The sequence below is a fragment of the Tenrec ecaudatus genome, chromosome 1 (genome assembly GCF_050624435.1).
Source record: "Tenrec ecaudatus isolate mTenEca1 chromosome 1, mTenEca1.hap1, whole genome shotgun sequence".
NCBI lineage: Eukaryota > Metazoa > Chordata > Mammalia > Afrosoricida > Tenrecidae > Tenrec > Tenrec ecaudatus.
This window is the reverse complement of record NC_134530.1, coordinates 7,881,118-7,900,420: the sequence shown is the minus strand read 5'-3', so window position 1 is coordinate 7,900,420 and position 19,303 is coordinate 7,881,118. Positions and strand designations below refer to the sequence as shown.

Genomic DNA, 19,303 nt, shown 5'->3' with positions numbered 1-19,303 from the left:
ATTTTCCTGGGGAGACACTATGAATATATTTCAACCCAACCTTCACTGAACCACTCCATAGTCTAATCACCATGATGATCAAGGAAGTTTGGCCTTGCAGGCAGCATGGCATAATGCAGGGGCTACACGAAAAATACTTAACATAGAGTCCCTGCTGAATGAGTTGAGCCCTGCCTCTAAGCTGCCGGCACCCTTGGAATGAGAATTGGATACTTAGGAGAGGTAGCAGAGAATGGTGCCACAAGAAGGTGGAAGTGGCCATTATTATACCTTGGATGGATCCTCAGCTCAGAGGGTATTTAATGGAAAGTGTCCCAGGATCACCATACAGTAGTACCTCTGTGCCCACCTTGACGTGGCACAACACGTTCTAATCTATTGGGCATGGATCTTCATTTGGAAGAATTGATCCCAGAACTTTCCCCCTGATATCAGCCCCCATTCTTAGTGTGAACAGACACTTATCTAATATGTGATCAAACTATACAAAGCAAAAACTCGTGTGTTGAAGCTCAAGGTGGAACCCCACTCACATAGATTCCTCACACCGACAGTGTCTGGAGTGCTGGACCATTGGGAAAATTGATGGTGATCATAATGCAATAGACTGATACCACAGGGGGTGATGGGCAATGTTTTTCCTTTTTGATTATATGGGTTTTGCTTTACTGCTTGTATCTTTGAGTGCTTCCTTATTTTACTCTCTCTCATTCTTCCTTTCTTCCTTCCTTCCTTCCTTCCTTCCTTCCTTCCTTCCTTCCTTCCTTCCCTTTGTGTTCTCTTTATTTAGTTTCTTGTTGCCGTTAGTTGTTTTTGATACACTTGGTCTTAAATGGTTCTGATGTTGTCATATTACAACCACCAAAGTCAACTTGAAATATTCAATCTCCAGAGAGCAACAAATGGAGTCTGGGTTCCTACTGAACTCTAGACCCAGTTCAAGAACAATTAGTTTTGATAACATGGTCCTGTTTGTTACTAACCTACATGAAATGATCACTGAAGATAAGGGTTATATAGCAACTTGTGGAGAGGAAAGTAGATGGTGTTTGCCTATCAATCTGAATAGTGTCTGGCGTCTTGAAGGCATGTACTCTAAAAAGCAGCCATCTAAGCAAGGAGTCAACCATATCCACCAGGAAGAAGCGCACCAGCTTTTGTCATCCAAAGATAACAAGTATCAAATTTGAATATGGAGAAGGGGAAGTATCAGAGCTAATATTTGGAACACCCAATTTGTACAGAGGACATCTTCAGTTTCTAGTGCAACTGAACTCATGGCAGATTCCCTCTAGCCCCAGACTAGAGTTCCAAAAAGCTTTAGGCTCAGGCCATTGTAATCTTGATTAAGGTGGATGGAACTGGATACTTCACCAGCTGATTTCCTTACAACCGTGGGTGATGTAGTTAGTTTATTGTGCCAACCTGGCCATAAACACATGTGGAGTTATTTGAAGGGTGGAGGGATAAATGGCTCAGTGAGCCTGGCCTTTGAAGTTCTCGGGTCTCTTGCTCTGGGATGGTTGGAATAGAGTGCACTTGCCTTAGCCAGTTCCCTGCTTTAGCTGGAAAGGCTCTCTTCCTGGAAGACATCCCTGAGGAGAAGCCACATGGATCTAACTCCAATGCAGCCTTTGGTGCTGGAGCACCCCCTTTGTAGACCCCTGCCAGTACTGAGATGTTTTCACATTCACTGACCAAGCTTTCCTTCTGAAGTAGGCATCATTGTGTCTATTTTGTGAGATGGATGAGGACTTTGTGGATTGGTGCTTGACATATGGGCTAATGTTGGACTTGTGAGCTTGGGCAGCAGTGGGTTGGGATGTTTTCTTGATGTGCACTTAGCCTTTATATAAAACTCTCTTTTACATGAGTTTCTGCGGATTTGTTTTCCTAAAGTATCCAGAATAACACTCCGAGCTCAATTTATTCTTGGTGCAAGTATCTGTTAGATGGTCCAGAAATTTCTTCTCTGGCTCCTGGACTGTTGCTAGGGCTCTTCTCCCTCTCATACATTGTTTGCATTTTTGCCTTTATACTGTTATGATCCTATCCCTGCTACCTTAGTATGATTTGTTTCTCATTTACTTCTGTTGAGTTTGCCAGATGTAAAGCACAGGAGGCGTGCAGGCATAATGAAATATTTTTCATACAAGGTTTTATAGGGAATGCAGGGGTGGGGTACTGGCGATTGGGACTGAAAAGTGATTTCAGGAGTAAATAATTAAAGTGGGAGGGGGAAGGGAGCACTTCAACTCAGCGTGATTGCACAACTCATTTTAAAGGCGATTTTACTATGGGTGGTGGTGGGGGGAATGCTCTAAGATAGATGTGGTACAGATTCCACAATTCCGCTTAATATGATTGAAATGTTCAATTGTATTATGCATAAATTTTGTCCTATTAAAAATGTTGGAGGCAAACAGGCTTATTCTTGGTAAATTCATTCTAAGTCTCAGCATCAACATCAACCATCATCAGGTTTAATGACCAATATCACAGTTATATTTTCTTGTAGGTTTAGAAGATTGATACAGGACAGCATAGCTGATTATCCATTGAGCTACTAATTGCAAAGGTAGCAATTTGAATTCAGCATCTGCTCAGTGCAACAGAGATGAGGGTTTTTACTAGCATAGAAGCTTACAGCTACATAAACTGACAGGACCAATTCTGCTTTGTCTTTAGGATGAACATGAATTGGAATCAATCAAATAGCAGATTTTCTTTTAATTTGTGTGCTAATACTGCATATAATCTCAGGCACTAATATGATGTGGCAGTGACATTCCTTCATGTCAACTTGACAAGTAAAATGTAGATATAGCCTGTCAACCAGGTCGCAGTGTGATAACTTCTTTGGAAGTGGGAAGTGAGATAATTTGCTCTCTAGGGGCCACCTCTCTCTCTTTGCTTCACCTTTCTGTTGGCGAGCTACTTGACTGAGACCAGTGCATGTAGTTTAGTGAGTCTGAAGAGGGATTAATGGACTAGTATCAGACTTTTGGACTTGATATGGACTGGGCTGGGTTGTTCTCTGGACCTGAGTCACTGATTTGTTTTTCTAATCAATCCAGGCTAACATTTATGCTCAAAAAAACCAATAGACGTGCATTCAAAAGGACTTAGGAGTAGGGAGTACAACACAGTGGGGCAGTAGTCCTGAAGGTGGTATCTTTTTTCTTTGTCTCTAGATTGTTCTTGCAGATGCAATGTATTATCACACATAGCATACACATAGAGAGATCTTATTGGCCTTCTTGGACATATTGCTAATACATTTTCAATGGAGACCTGCGAAAACAGGCTTCTTGTAGTATTTTAGATGGCTGCTTCCCAAATTCTAATTTTTCATTCAATAATTTGGAACCTGTTTATATTACTTAAAGGGTTAAAGGGTGACTAATAGCTTAATTGAATAAGTTATATTTTCAGAGGAGATTAGGCCTATAGTTTCCGGCCGACCTACTTGCAATCGTGTGCATTCTTGTAATGTGGACAGTGTAAAAAACAGGAAAAAATTAGGAAGCATCAAAACCCCAGAGGAAATATTGGGATCATAGGGCCACAGGCCATGGACCAGCTGGAGCCAATAGCTCTCCCTGCAGCTGGAAGAACAATAGTTGTGTTCTTTTCTTGAGCCTTCTAAGGGAGCACACTGTGCTGACACCTTTGTTTTGGTTTTACAGAATTCTGATCTGTGTGACAATAAATTTCTTTTTTTAAGTCGTCAACTTTTTAGTAGTTTTATATGGCTGCCAAGGAAACTAGTATACATTTTAATCTACAATGTCCTTCTTAATTTAATTATGTACATGAGGAAATGAATACATTAGAATTCAACTCCATTGGGAAGTTATGCATAACCACCCTAATCATTTAATACAATTTCTACCAAGTAGCGCACATTCAATAAAATACATATCATGTAGTTGGGTTCCATTTAACCTCCCCGGTGGTAACCCCGAGTGTGATTGAGGTAAATGTTAACTGTCAGAAGAAGTTGATCATACCTGGAATGTCCACTAAAAGGATAAAAATGAGCAATTTCTTAGAAATTACAGGCCGACAATATAAAACAACAAATTTAATGCCAAACAATGTACCATTTTGGGTACAAAATTACTGACATAATTAGACCACCAGGGAGGTTAAGAGAGTTATTTCTTTTAGCAAAATAGTTTTTTTTTCTGGATTAACAAAGCTTAGATTGCTGAAAATTACACCTGATATAATAGATTAAAATTGGCCTAGTCACAATGCCAAATGTAATCTCAATCAGAAAATATTTCAATGGTGAAGGTGAGGCCACTGAATGGGAAGAAATGGAATCTTGAACTAGGGATGAGGACCTATAGACCACATTCCAGGGATCTGAGCCCACTCAGTCCTTAAATTCCACTGCAACACTCCAGCCAAAAGATCCAGCCCTCTCACCTCTAATGGATGAGATGAACTTGGGTGTGTCTGATGTTTGTGAGATACTACCTCTGATGTTGCCTAGGTCAGTTCTTGGGCAACAGGTGAGACAGATGCTTTCCATGACTGTATTGAGTGTGTTCAAGAACTACCCTGGCACTCATTTTTACATCTAGACCTATAAATGCAGAAACTCACTGCCATCAAATCTATATTGTTTCATAATGACCAATCAGACACTTCAGCAGAATTAACCATATGAGTTTCTGAGACTGTTACCCTTTGTGGGAGTAGATAGCATTGAGTTTGACTGATGAAGTGGTTGTGGGTTTCCAACTGCTGACCTTGTAGTTGGCAGCTCAACAAATAACCACTCTGACACTGAGCACTAAGTCCCAGAAAGGCCCAAAGGTGGCATAGGAATTGGGATACTACACACCAAATGAACAACTTGATGTTCCAGATAGATAAACCCAAACTGGAGAATATACACAAAAATGGCTAGTAAGCATATAAGAGAATGCTGCAAGGAACATAAAGTTGAATAAGTCTAAGTTCGTTGTTGTGGGTCCACAAAGCACAGATTTTTTCATTAAAGTTTGCACTAAGAGATAGAAAGTAAACCCCATACTTTATTTGTAAAGCATAGAATATGTGGTGGATAAACACTACCAAGTTAAAGAACCCGACTTGCCTTGTCATACTCTAAAGTCAAGTTAGCGAGGTTGGCACGTGAGAGTGAATTTATGAGTTTAGATTCCAAAACCCTCACATGGAATGCACAGGAGACTCACTGTATACCCCAGCCCTAAGAAGCAAGTTGATGAAGGGAGTCCTATCAGTCTTTAAGTCGATTGTGGTTATGTAAGCAAAAATTGATGTTGGAAGCTACAATGTGACTGCTTGGAAATCATGAGGGTGAGTTCCTAGTGGCAGTTGTTAGAGAATAGAGACAAGGGGGGTGTGGTCACTGGAGGGTGCAACAGAATCAAAGCTCTACAAACAAATCCCTGCCAGTGAGTCCATGCTGACTCAGCAAGCCTCAGTCGACTGGTGGGTTCAATCTGCTGACGTTTGCAATAGTTGTTCAGTGCTTGGGGACGTGGGTTATTGCAGATGAAGTTAGGCTAAAATTTAACACCTAACATTTGTTCTGCATTTTGACCCGTTTATTTTCCTCTTTTAGATTTCTCTGTATTCTTTTGATTTCTTTTTTCTCTCCATTTCATTTGATATTCTTGTAGGTATTTTTCTACTTTTTTGTAAGTTCTTTATGAAAGCTGGGATAGGTAAATCTATAGAGACAGTCACTGAATTTATGGTTTATTTGGGATATTGCAGGGGAAGTTAGGGGGAAATGTGGAGCTAATAACAGTGAGTGTAAGAAAACAGAATATTTTCTCAAACTCGTTATGATGATGATTGTATACTTCTTTTAAATATGAATGAAGTACTTAATTGTATGATATGTGACCTACTTGGCAATAAAACTATTTTTTGGAAAAAGCAAAGCTTATGATCCTACTCTCATTGTTGATTAAATAGTAGTTAGTTTTGAATAAAAATTAATTGGCTGCTTTAAAGAGAAACTTATTATCTTACAGATTAAAGTTTATAAATCAGAAACTAGGCAGCAGCAGAAGTGTGAACGTTTGAAAGGCCCTTGAGGAGATGTGTTCACTGTCTCTGCAGGCTTCAAGAACTTGGTGGCTCCAGGAACTCCTTGGCCTCTGACCATGTGAGAACCCTCAACAATGTGGACAGTTACAGTGACTTCAGCAAAGGGCTTACTGAAAGCAAAAAACTAAACCTACTGCAGTTTAGTCGATTCCCATCATAGTACCCTCTGAGATGGTAACTCTTTTTGAAAGAAGAAAGCCATGTCTTTCTCCTAACTAGAAGCTGGTGGTCTCGAACTGCTAACCTTGTGTTTAGCAGCCCAACACATAGCCACTATGCCACCACGACTCTCAGGTAGCATTGATTGTGGATGTGGTGCAGGATGGCGTTCTTGAGTTTTTTCGCATACTGTTGTTATGATTCAGAACAGACTCAATGACATGTAAGCAAAAGAATAATAAAATATAAAATAACATTTTTTATTTCACAATCCACACACACATCAATTGTGCAAAGCACACCTATACATTCATTGTCCTCGTCATTCTCCAAACTCTTTCTGATTGGGTTCCTGGGATCAGCTCCCCATTTTCCTTTTCCCCCTCCTCATCCCTCACTGCTCCCCCGCCCCCCATGAACCCTAGATAATTTACAAATGACCAGTTTATCCTATCCTACACTGCCCAGCATCTCCCTTCACCCACTTCTCCGCTGCCCATCCCTCAGGGAGGAGGTAATATGCAGATCCCCGTGGTCAGTTCCCGCCTCCCACACCCCTTCCCTCTCTTTATCGCCACTCCCACCACTGGTCCCCAGGGGCTCATCTGTCCTGGATTCCCTGTGTTTCCAGTTCCCATCTGAACCGCTGTGCATCCTCTGATCTAACCAGGGTTTCAAGGCAGAATTGGGATCATGATAGTGGGGTGAGGAAGCGTTTAAGAACTAGTAGAAAGTTGTGAGTTTCATTGTTACTTACACTGCACCCTGAGTGACTCATCTCCTCCACACTTCCCCTCGGTAAAGGATGTCCAGTTGTCTACAGATGGGCATTGGGTCCCTATCATGCACTCCCCTCATTCATGATGATATGGTTTTCACCCCCACCCCCACCTTTGGTGCTTGAAACCCGGTCCCCTTGGCCCTTCATGATCACACATGTTGGTGTGCTGCTTCCATGTGGGCTTTGTTGCTTCTGGGCTAGATGGCTGCCTGTTTACTTTCAAACCTCTAAGACCCCAGATGCTATATCTCTCGATAGTCGGGCACCATCAGCCTTCTCACTACACTTACCCATGCACACATTCGTCTTCAGCGTTTATGTGGGGAAGGTGATCACACAATGATGGTTTTTGTTCTTTGGTGTCTGCTCCCTGATGTCTTCAACACCTTGTGATAACACAGGCTTGTATGCTTCTTCTCTGTGGGTTTTGGTGCTTCTGAGCTAGATGGCCGCTTGTTTGCCTTCAAGCCTTTAAGACCCCAGATACTATATTTTTTGATAGTCGTGCACCATCAGCTTTCTTCGCCACATTTGCTTATGCACACATTTGTCTTCAGCGATCATGTCTGGAAGGTGGGCATCATGGAATGACTGTTTAGCTGAGCAAGGTGCTCTTTTATTAATGGAATGCACGCTATGCGGCCTAATGTTCACCTGCTATTCCACCACTAAACCTATAAGTATATGTGCATAGATCTATTTCCCCCACAATCAAAAATATATTTACATATGTACATTTCTGTATTTAGGCCTCTATGTATGCCCTTTGCTTCTACCCCTTTCCTCTATATCCTTCCGCTTTCCTCCTGTCCCACTACCGTGTTCAGCCTTCATTCTGGTTTCAGTAATTCCTCTGTTACCTTTCCCTTGGTCACTCCCTATCAGTCCTCCCATCCCCTCCCTCCACTGGTTTTGAACCACTTGTTGTGGTTCATTTTTTTTTTTTAATGAAAGCAGATCAACAGACTTTTTTTTTTTCTGTGCTCAAATGATCCACTGACGTTTTGGTTGGGTAATGCATAAACTAAGGCGCCCTGGTGGCAGAATGGGTTACAAGGTGAGATTCTCACTACCAGGTCAGCAGTTTGAAACCACCAGCTGCTCCATGGGAGAGAGATGGAGCTTTTTACTTTTATAAAGATAACGGTCTTGGAAAACCACAAAGGCATTTCTGCTCTCTCCTAGAGAAAAGTTAGGAGCCAGAATTGACTCAATGGCTATGAATTTAGTTCAGTTAATGCACGAATTGTTTACATAACCTATGGGCTTTACAGAAACCATAATAAAAAGTCAAGATATTTAGTGTTCGCAAGGTTGAAAATATTTGAGAACTTTATCCAATGCATTGTAGGAAGTAAAGTGGCACAGCCTCTTTATTAAATAATTTGGCAAGTTCTTAGATGAATAGAGATAGGGGTGCCTTTTGACACAATGATTTCATGCCCAGGTTTATAGGTAGAGCTATGACAACATATGTCTACACATGTTCTTATACAGAAATATTCGCTAAAACATGACAAAAATTTTAATGCCAATAAAAAGATGGTGGATAAACAGAATGCGGTACAGGGATGAGAAGATATTTTATTCCACTTTAAAAAGGAATTAAATAATGATATATGCTACATCATAGATGGACATTGAAAGCATTACACTAAATATAAGAACTCAGACACAAAATTTCAAATATCAGAAAAAAATTTTAAGATAGAATATCAGATTGTGAAAATCTATAGACAGAGCAGGTGCCCATGTCAGAGGAATAAGAGAGGACTGGGGAGTGACTGGTGAGTAGATATTGGTTTTCATTTGGGGGATATGATATATTTCTGGAGACAGAGAGTGGCAATGGTTGTGCAACACTGAGACTGATTACTGCTGCTTAATTGAAATCTTTAAATGGGTTACAAGGGTGAGGAATTTGTGTTGTGTGGACGTTCCCACAATAAAATGTAAAAGATGAAATGATTAAAATTCTAACTTTAAAAAGCATTTAATTTGTTTGATAAATTATAGTGAGATACATCAAAAGTGATAAAAAGGTGCAGTCTTATGCCGTGAAAATGTCAGCATATTCTGATAGCCTGGTTATTGCATAACATTCATTGAATAAAACCATAACAGGAATGATGAAAAAACAAATTCAAGTTAACAATGATCACTAGAGATGAGACATCTGATGTGATTGGGAGACAGTCCATTGGATGCTATGTTGTTCATAATGCTTTACTTATTACATTTATGATGAGTTTATATGTTGTTATCACATGGCTATTTTAAAGAAATACCAAAAAACCTTACATAAGTTTACTACATATTGGAATTGTATCCATGACACTGGGATGTATATATAGTAATTAGTAATTAGTGATGTGGCAGAGATGACAGAGTGACTACAAGGAACAGAGCCTAACAAAGAGTTTTTTCAAACTTACCTTTATGTCTCTGTTTCTCAAGCTGTAGATAAAAGGATTTATCATTTGAGGGAAGACAATATACATCACTGAGGCTACTGCTGTCTTTCTGGAAGACTGTGTAAAGATAGAACTGATGTACACACCAACCCCCGTCCCATAAAATAAAGAAACAACGGACAGGTGAGACCCGCAGGTTGAAAATGCTTTATACTTTCCGTCAGCTGATGGGATGCTCAAAACAGAGGAGACAATCTTAGTGTAAGAGAATATGATCCCAGAAAATGGAATACCAGCCGATATGCAAGCCACGAAGTACAGCAGGAAGTTATTAATGAGGGTACTGGAACAGGCAATCTTAAAAAGTTGAGCAAGTTCACAGAAGAATTGAGGGATTTCCAGATCTGTACAGAAGGACAGGTGCAAAATCATGAGACTGTGGAGCAGAGAAACCATCATACTAATGACCAAGGAAAGTAGAACCACAAGGCTACAGAAGCAGGGATTCATGATGACTCTGTACCTTAGTGGGTGACAAATGGCCATATAGCGGTCATAGGCCATTGCTGCTAGAAGACAATTTTCAAACATAATGAAAGCTAGAATAAAGAAATTCTGGCAGATGCAGCCTGTAAAAGTTATGCCCCGAACGTGTGTCTGGATATTCACGAGCATCTTTGGGATGGTAGTTGTGCTTAAGAATATGTCATTGCAGGACAGATTGGAGAGAAAGAAGTACATGGGCGTTTGCAGGTGCGAGTCAGAGGTGACAGTTAAGACAATAAGCAGGTTTCCAAAGACAGTGACCAGATACATCATCAGGAACAGGCTAAAAATTATGGGCTGCAGCTCTGGATCATCTGTCAGTCCCAGGAGAATGAACTCTGCGACAATTGTTTGGTTTCTCTGTTCTATGTTGTTGATGAATCTGATGAAAAAAGATCAGGTAAAGCGACAATCATACGTGTGCTCCCTGGAACGCACACAGCAGCAGAACCCCTGGAGACAGCTGTTGTATTGTGTGAGGGAAGAGAGGAATAAAGGGGGATGTAAAAGGTTATGACTGTTGAGTTCTTTAAAAAGAAAACTGAAGCCTATATTGTAGGGTCAGCATTTATTTATTCTCAAAGGGCTTGATTTTCTATTATTAGTAGTATACTCTATGATTCTTCATATCATTTAAATGTTTAATAATTCAAAGCATAGAAAATGATAGACCAAGTGTTATACTGAGTAGCCAACTTGGGACACAAATATCTTACCCTGGGACCCGAGCCATGTGCTGTAAATAATTAAAAAGATGTACTGAAAATCGAGAGGGTAAGATGAACGTGACCAGGTCTCTTCTACTACCACAAACATAAAATGCTAGTCAATGCCACAGAATTTTGTAACTTTCATCCTGTTTCCAAAAGTTTAGGTGGTTTCTCAACAGGAAAATCATCTTTTTATTTTAGAGGCAGAACAAGAGACAGAATAAGAGATACTTTAATATCCTTATAAAGATATAAGAATCAAGACAAAAAAGATTCCCATGGAATTCTTAGCTCCAATCGGTACTGCCTATCTGCTGATGCCCACTGCTTTTGTAGATGTGTCTTTAGGCAAACACCTGCTCTTCTTTCCCAACATTAACTAGCAGGCTTTTGGTTACCTGGGGGTCATCCCTGAAGAATGATAGCTGGCATCTACTCAGGATGGAGCAAACAGAATGTCCACCCTGAGGAAAGACAGACGGTCTCTGTGAAGCCTTAGGTTCCTGAGCATAAAAGAGCATCTCGGGTAATACGGTCATGCATTCTACCTCCTTACAGGGGAAGAACTCTTTAAGAGAGATGTCATGCACACACTATTTGCAGTTGATCCCTAGAGGCTCAATATCCAAAGCTCCTAATTTACGCAATACATGTACTGCCATTCTGATCGCTGGGAAGTAAATGTTAATTTCTTATCTTTGCCAGACCAATTGTATATTATTTGACATGCTCTGCTTAATATGGGCCCATGATAATTTTCCTGATGGAAATGCGTCTTTTAGTTTTAGGTAATGAAATGATCTTGTTGTCAATGGTTTCAGGAAATGCCAATTCAATATTGCATAGGGAACTCCAGTCCAAATATTAAGAAAATATTTTAAAGTGTTGACAGTTCAAACACACCAAAGTTTCTTCTAAAGTTAATGGACTCTCTCTTGAACATGAACCTGTAGTTTGTATGATATTCAACTTTATGTGCTGCCATTGAGTCATGCTGACTCATCATGATCCTGTTGGAGAGGGTAAACTGCCCCTGTGGATTTCCAAGACAGTGACTTTTTATCAGAGTAGGCAGTCTCATGATTCTCCCGTGGAGTGGCTGAACTGCTGACATTGTGATTACAGCCAAGTGCAAGTACTTTTATTGGGACTATTAAAACCTCTTCCTTCATTAATTTAGAATCTGGTAAAAATAGACATATTGTATTGCCTCTTTTGAGTTTTATAAAAACCTTTTCTAAATTAATAACATACATATATTTTTGTTTTATTGGGAAATTGTGACTTGAAATTTTGGTATTCTCATTGAGCAAAATAAGACCCAAAGTATTGGTTTGTGGTTTATCTATAATCTCAGTAAAATTGGTTAGATTTTCAACAAAAATATAAATGACAAGGATGGTAATTAATATATTTACCTAATTTTTCTTGCTTTTAATTCAATATTTTATCCCTTTGTTTTACAGATGTATGTATATGTACAGAAATGTTGTCATCCTGTACTTAATCTATGTATCAAGAGTAATTTGGGATAATTTGTCATTTGTATGTCATTCTTTGCCTTCAATTTAAAAAAATAATTATTTTATTGATAGCTCTTAAAGATATTTTAACAATTCATAATTCATTTAGAACAGCATAAATTTAAAATAGCTACCACCATCAATTTTAAAACTTTTCTTTCTTCTTGAAACCCTTTGCCTTCAAATTGCATTCCTTTTACAAACATGCAACCATACATGAAGCATAATAATATAGAGCTGTGTTAAAATGAAGTAAAGTGTTCCCTATTCCCATACGGAACAGAGACATTAAAACAAGGTGAGCTTTTCTAGGGGTCACGGGACAGCTCCAGTAGGATGTGATGAGTCGGTTGAGCAAAGCCGTTCTGTGGATTCATGTTCATAACAAAAACAGTGGCCGGCATGTTCCTCTGTCCAAGATATAAGCACTGCATGTCCTACAAGAAGAGATAGTTGAAGGCAAGGGAAGAGGTGGTACTTCTTGATTTGGGATATGAGAATGAACACGATGTTTGGAACATTGTGTGGGCCAAGAGTGTTGACTTAAATTTTTTCAATTTCATGTCTGAACAGAAAAATCTTCTTGCTGATGTATTTCTGGGATTGTGATTGTCTCAATACACCCCCATCAGTAGGACTCAATTAGTAAACTGAATTTAGGATAAGACGATGATTAGTCAGAGTGGCTGTGATCCTGCCGTTCAAGAACATGTGAGTAAAATATGTTCAGATTCACATATGACCAAAATCAGTGGCAGGTGGGTCAACTCTAATTCTTAGGACGCTAAGAATTTCATAATGGAACAAAACTCCTTAGGGTCTTCAATGATTGATTGGGGAAGGGATCCACAGGTCCCCTTTCAAGGTACTTCTGTGTTGACTTAATCTTCCATTCTTAGTTAGTAACCACGTGAGTGAAGGTCTTGCACCATCCAGGGACTTCTATGTATTCAACAAGGGTCAGATAAATCATGTAACCCACGAGGAAATGTTATCAATATTTTGTTCTGCCGTGCATAGGGTTGCTATAGGTTGGAACAAACTAGATAGAATCTAACCACAGCCCTGTATATTTATTTGGAATTTGTCATTTTGAAAATTTACATCACACAGTCTAGGGGACTTAGATGACACTTCACTAAGGTGGCTGCTGGTTTGAAGGCAATCTTTAAGACTCCAAGCCAGGCACCATCTGCTTACTTCACCACTCCTTTCTAGAATACCCATATCTTCAGAGATCTCTTTATGATGGTGAGCATTGAGCAGGGCCATATCAGAAGAACTAATTGTTCTTAGATGGAATCTAAAACTATGTATAAGTTCCAAATTCATTCATAACCTGTGATGTGATGCAAAACTCAGGTTCAATAGTGCCTGATTTTTAAGCATTAAGTCTGAAGATACAGACACAAGCCCCAAATAAATTCTTAAAACAAAACAAAACTAAAAACAACCACCAAAGCTATTGCAATTATATACAAAGGAAGACAGAGTTTTGCTCCAGATTCCTATGAGCCTGTGCTGTGATTCACTAGTAGGTGTTGGTCGTACTTAAGTGCTGTTTCTGTAAGCCAGAACCTATGGCTCAATTTGCTAGGTAGCTTGATTAGAAGCCTGAACCTGTTGCAGATCATACTCTATGTCTTTGCCTTCTCAAAGTGAACAGATTTTCTAGTCATTTCGCAGATAGAGAAGAGCAGGAATCATTTCAAGAGATACCATAGCATCAAGAACTGATGGTACTGAAGGAGAGTCCAAGACCCACTGACGTCCTCAGATTAAAAGAATGGACCCAGGAATTGCAAAAATGAACATTGAAATGTTTCAACACGCTAATGAAGCAAAGGAAGCCCTCAATAATCTATGTGTACTAATGTGAAAGAAAGCTACCTGGCCAACCAACTGGAAGAGATCTATATTTTCACCCTTTCAATAAATAGATTGCACAGAATTCAGACACTACGTAACAATATCATTGATATCAAATGCAAGTAAAATTTTGGTTGCAGCAGTGCATTGACTGGGAAATTCCAAACATTCAAAGTGGATTAAACAGCGGACATAACACCAGTCATAGCATTGCCGATGGTATATGGATGTTAACTCAAACCCAGGGATACCCAAAGAATGTTTTCCAGTGTTTTCTTAATTGTGAAAAGGTATTTACCAGTATGGATCATGACCAACTATGGATAGCATTGAGAAGAATGGGAATCCCCAAATCCTACATTTTATTCATGCAGAACCTGTATATGGATCAAAAGGCAGTTGTTCAAATATAAAATTAAAAACATCTACTGGTGATGGAAAAGCAAGATACATGTGCAAGAGGGTTGAATCTTGGGTTAGGCCAGGTTCTCTAGAGAAACAAAACCAGGGCACTTATGAATATAGATAGATAGATAGATAGATAGATAGATAGATAGATAGATAGATAGATAGATAGATAGATTTATACAACAAGAAGGAGTATAACAGCTAATTTGTCCACACAGTGGTACATGGGCTCAATTCAATTCACTTGCATGGAATAGTTAATATACTGGAATTCCTTCATCTCACATGGGCTATCAAGTTCAAGGTCAATGAATCAGAGAGCAGAACCCTCTATTGGACAAGGCAATCAGAGTCTTCCCACATGCGCCAACAACAGGCTGGGTCAGCCACAGTCAGTAGCTCAGGAGCTTAGTGAAGTAGGTACCAATGGGATATTGAACTCAAGGCAAGAGGATCCACCAAACCCAAGCTCAAGTGATGCAACCAACAGCATGCATGGTGAAGTAGGTCTCGAAGGAGCCTCAAACTCTAGCAACATGATCCATGGGGTGGCTTGGTCCACAGGTAGTGTAACTTACAGGTTGAGGTAGAGAACTAGCTAAAACAGCTGCTTGCTGGTCAGATCCCCACAGAGCAAGAAAGAGGAGATTGTACCCTGCAGAACCATTTATCTCTTTGCCCTCCAATCAAATTGCAAGCTGATTAGTTCCACACATTCCTATTGAATGTGTTAGCACCATAAATCTACTTATCACATTTCCTTTCACCATATTTATTCAATCTATCCTGAGCAGGTAATCTGAGTGGTCTGACGATATGAAAAAGTACCAGCTATCAGGATAAGAGGAAGGTGGTCTAATAACCTTCTTTACGCAGACATCACACCCTTGCTTGCTGCAAGGGAGGAGCCCTGGAAGATTAACGAGTGCAGCCTTTTAAATGGATTACATGGTATCAATGTAAAGAATGCAAACATCCTCACAGCTGGACAAATGGGTAACATTTTGATCATCAGAGAAAAGTTTAAAAGTTGTCAAGGATTTCATTTTGGAGCCACAACCAATGCTCACGGAAGAGCATCGAAGGATCAAAAGACACATTGCACCGAGCAAGTCTGCTGCACAGAGATCTTGAAGGAATTGAAGAGCAAGGAGGTCACGTTGACCATTAAGGTTTATCTGATTCAAACCATGCTATTTTAAATCATCTCATATGCATGTGAAAGCTGGTCATTGATCACGAAAGACCGAAGAAGTATGGATGCATCTGAATTATGGGGCTGGCAAAGAGTATTGATGGGACCATGGGCTGTCAAAAGAATAAACAGATCTGCCTTGGAATAAGTTCAGGCAGAGTACTCCTTCAGAGCAAGGATGACCAGGACTTATCTCACATCCTCTGGACATGGTACCAGGAGAGACAGGAGCCTTGGAAAAGATACCATGTTGTTAAAGTAAAAGGAGAGTGAAAAGAGATATATTGCACTTGATGAGCTGGATGGACATATTGGCTGCAACAATGGCTCAAGCATAACAACCATTGTGAAGATTACACAGGACAGAGAAGTGCTTCTTTCTGTCGTACACATGGTCTTTCTGAGTTGGGACCAATTTGGCAGCAAATAACAACAACAGCTAACTGGAGAATGTGTTGTATCCGAAAGCCAGTGAGGCCCAACAAGTGTGTGGATCCATTTTAGTTGTGTGAAGTGCTAGAGAAAATAAAGAATTTTTCTTTTTTATAACAACATCAATAATCCTAGATATTTTGCTTATGTGGAATTTTGCCATACTGGTTTTCCATGCATTGAGTATTGGGTCTCTAAGGGAATGGACCCTGGTTCTAATAAAAATGGAATTCCAAAGGAAAAAGGAAAAGATTCAGATTCCAAGATGATTACAATTTTGAAAGCCCTATGAGAACCTTCCACTCTCTCCTACAGGGTGACTATGAATTTGAATCAGTTAAATGAAAGTAAGTTTGGTTTTGCTTTGCCTGCAAATGCCTTACCAATAAGTCAACAAGAATTGATACTGCTCCCTTACTAGGTTCAATCAACATAATGCCATGCTTCAGTGAACCAAGCAAATTAACAGTAAGATTCTTTCCTAGCTTCTCAAGTTGAAACATTGAATGAAGGATGTATTCAGTGAGTCCATATCAATAAATATATACCAAACTAATGTTATGTTCTTTGCACATTATTCCGTACCCTTAAGCATTTCCACATATATTCTCATACTTAGGTTTTTTATATATGAGGGGGTACCCACCTCCCCCCCAATCTTGATTTCTCCCCCAAAGCTATGTATTCACAATTTTTAAAAAACAATCTTATCACCTTTAAAGCACTTTCCATTATACTTAATACATTTGTCAAATCTGTGATTCCACATTGATCAAATCTGTGGAAGCATTTTTCAAACTGCTCTACTTGGATGAGTTTTCAACTCATCTCTTCTATATTGTCCAATTGCTGTACTTTCATGTCCCTCTGGATTCACGGAAACAAAAAGATTCTCATAGAGTGGGGTCGGGTGAATAAGGTGGGTGGGGCAACAGGGGCATGCTATTTTTTTTCCCAAAAGCTGATGCACTGAGATGGCTGCATGAGCAGGTGCACTGTGTGGTGGCAAAGCCAGTCCCCCATTTGACCAAAATCAGGCCTTTTTGGTCACACACTGTTATGCAATCTGTTCAGAACATCTAAATAGAAAGCTTGATTACCAGTCTAATCTGGTGGAACAAACTCCAAATGCACGACAAGTCAACATTTTCATCTAGAGGTCCAAACAAGGTTTGTCATCAATCAACATTTTGCCTTTTTGGAAATGAGAAAAACACTTGCACACCTGAGTTTTTCCCATAGCGTTGTCCAACGTCACAGCAGTTTCTGCAGCATTTTTCCCAAGCAGGAAATAAAATTTCACAGCCACACACTGTTTTCTTAAATTGGAAATCACACCAAAAAAAGGCAGTTTGAACAAAACTGCTTTAAAAAAAATTCACTGTAACCAGTGAGAAACTTCCTAGGTGAAGCGACTGAGTGCACTCAGAGCAAGTTGTTGGATGCTCACCTAGTGGGAAAATGCATACTACAAAAGCTTCACCCAGCAGAGCTTTTTTCTGGCTTTTGTTTGTTTGTTTGTTTGTCTTGGTACCCCATTCATATATGTAGCCTCAGAAACCCTACAGAGGATGAATTACGATGTACTTCTCTCTCTCTCTCTCTCTCTCTCTCTCTCTCTCTCTCTCTCTCTCTCTCTCTCTCTCTCTCTCTTTACATGTTGTTCATACAACTCATGTTTTAACCTTCTAGGAAACTCTAAGATTTTTTTTAATTAGGACCTCATACAACTCTTATCACAATCCATACGTACATCAATTGTGTGTAAAGCACACTTGCACACTCATTGCCTTCATCATTCTCAAAAAATTTGCTCTCCCCCTAAGCCCCTGGCATCAGCTCCTCATTTCCCCCCTCCCTTTCCACCACCCCCATCCTCATGAACATTTGATAATTTATCAACCTAAAATTTTTCATTTTATTAGATTTCACCATTCATCACTAAGACTGCCTTGTCTCCTCCCGAGACTCTTCTGTAAGGGGATGTCCATGTCCAACAAATGGGCTTTTGGATCTCCACTCTGGACTCTCCACCTCATTCACTATGATATGATTTTTTGTTCTGATGAAGCCTAATACCTGATCCCTTTGACACCTCATGATTGCACAGGCTGGTGTGCTTCTTCCATGTGGGCTTTATTGCTTCTGAGCTAGATGGTCTTTAAGAGTTTGTTTTGACAGTATATTATTTCACTTTCAAAAGAAACAAAATACTGCTATAATATCCATGGAACTTGAAAATATTATGCTAAATAAAAGGAGCCAGTCACAAAAGTCCAAAGTAATAACATTTTATTAATACATAATATTATACTATGCAACTATACAGAGACAAAAAGTGTTGTCCATGGTTGGGGAGAAAGAGGATTGGGAATTGACTTTTTCATAGTTGAGTGGTTTAATTTAAAAGTTCTGGAGCCAAATAGTGATAATGGTTATTCAACACTGAAAATGTACTTAATGTTGTTTAATTGCAATCTTTAAAATACTTGCAATGCTAATTTATGCTATGTGTATTTTACCACAGTAAAAAAAACTTCTAACAAGTCTAAAAATAATCCAATTTATTAAAGCATCAATTTGTTTGCTAAAATTATAGTGAGAGATATATGATGGTAAGAAAAAGATGCAGTTAAGAGTACTAGTATCTGTAGAATCAATGTTCTCTAATCCTGGCAATTCCATAAGTTTCACTGAATAATAGAACATCAAAGAAATAACAAACCACAAAATTCTGGTTATTAATAATCACTAGAGGTGAAGAATGCTATGTGATTGGGAGAATTTTCAAGTGGATGCTATGTTGATAATAATTCTTTCTTTGGTAGCCTAATGATAAATACATATTTTGCCATTATATTGCTATTCTTAAATACAGACCCATTTTGCACATAAATTTGTATATGATATTTTAATGAATAAAACTGAGAAAAAGTATTTTATTTTTGAATTCTAAACATGTTCTCACACGATCTTCTAACATCAAAGTCACGATTCTCACATTTGAGTACATTAGGATCTCAAAAAAAAACCACCTTATTAAAATATGATCATCTCATAGATAACCGTGACAGGTCCATCGCTAATCGCAAGGTCGGAATTTCAAGCTAACCAGTAGTTCCATGGCAGGACCGATGAGACCATCTCTTTCTTTAAATTTTGCAGTC

The 19,303-nt window shown here is 39.2% G+C and overlaps 1 pseudogene; it reads right to left on the bottom strand.

Moving 5' to 3' along the window:
- Positions 1 to 9,432: 9,432 nt before the first annotated feature.
- Positions 9,433 to 13,504, bottom strand: LOC142427559 (olfactory receptor 7G2-like; annotated as a pseudogene).
- Between the last annotated feature and the right edge of the window lie 5,799 nt (positions 13,505 to 19,303).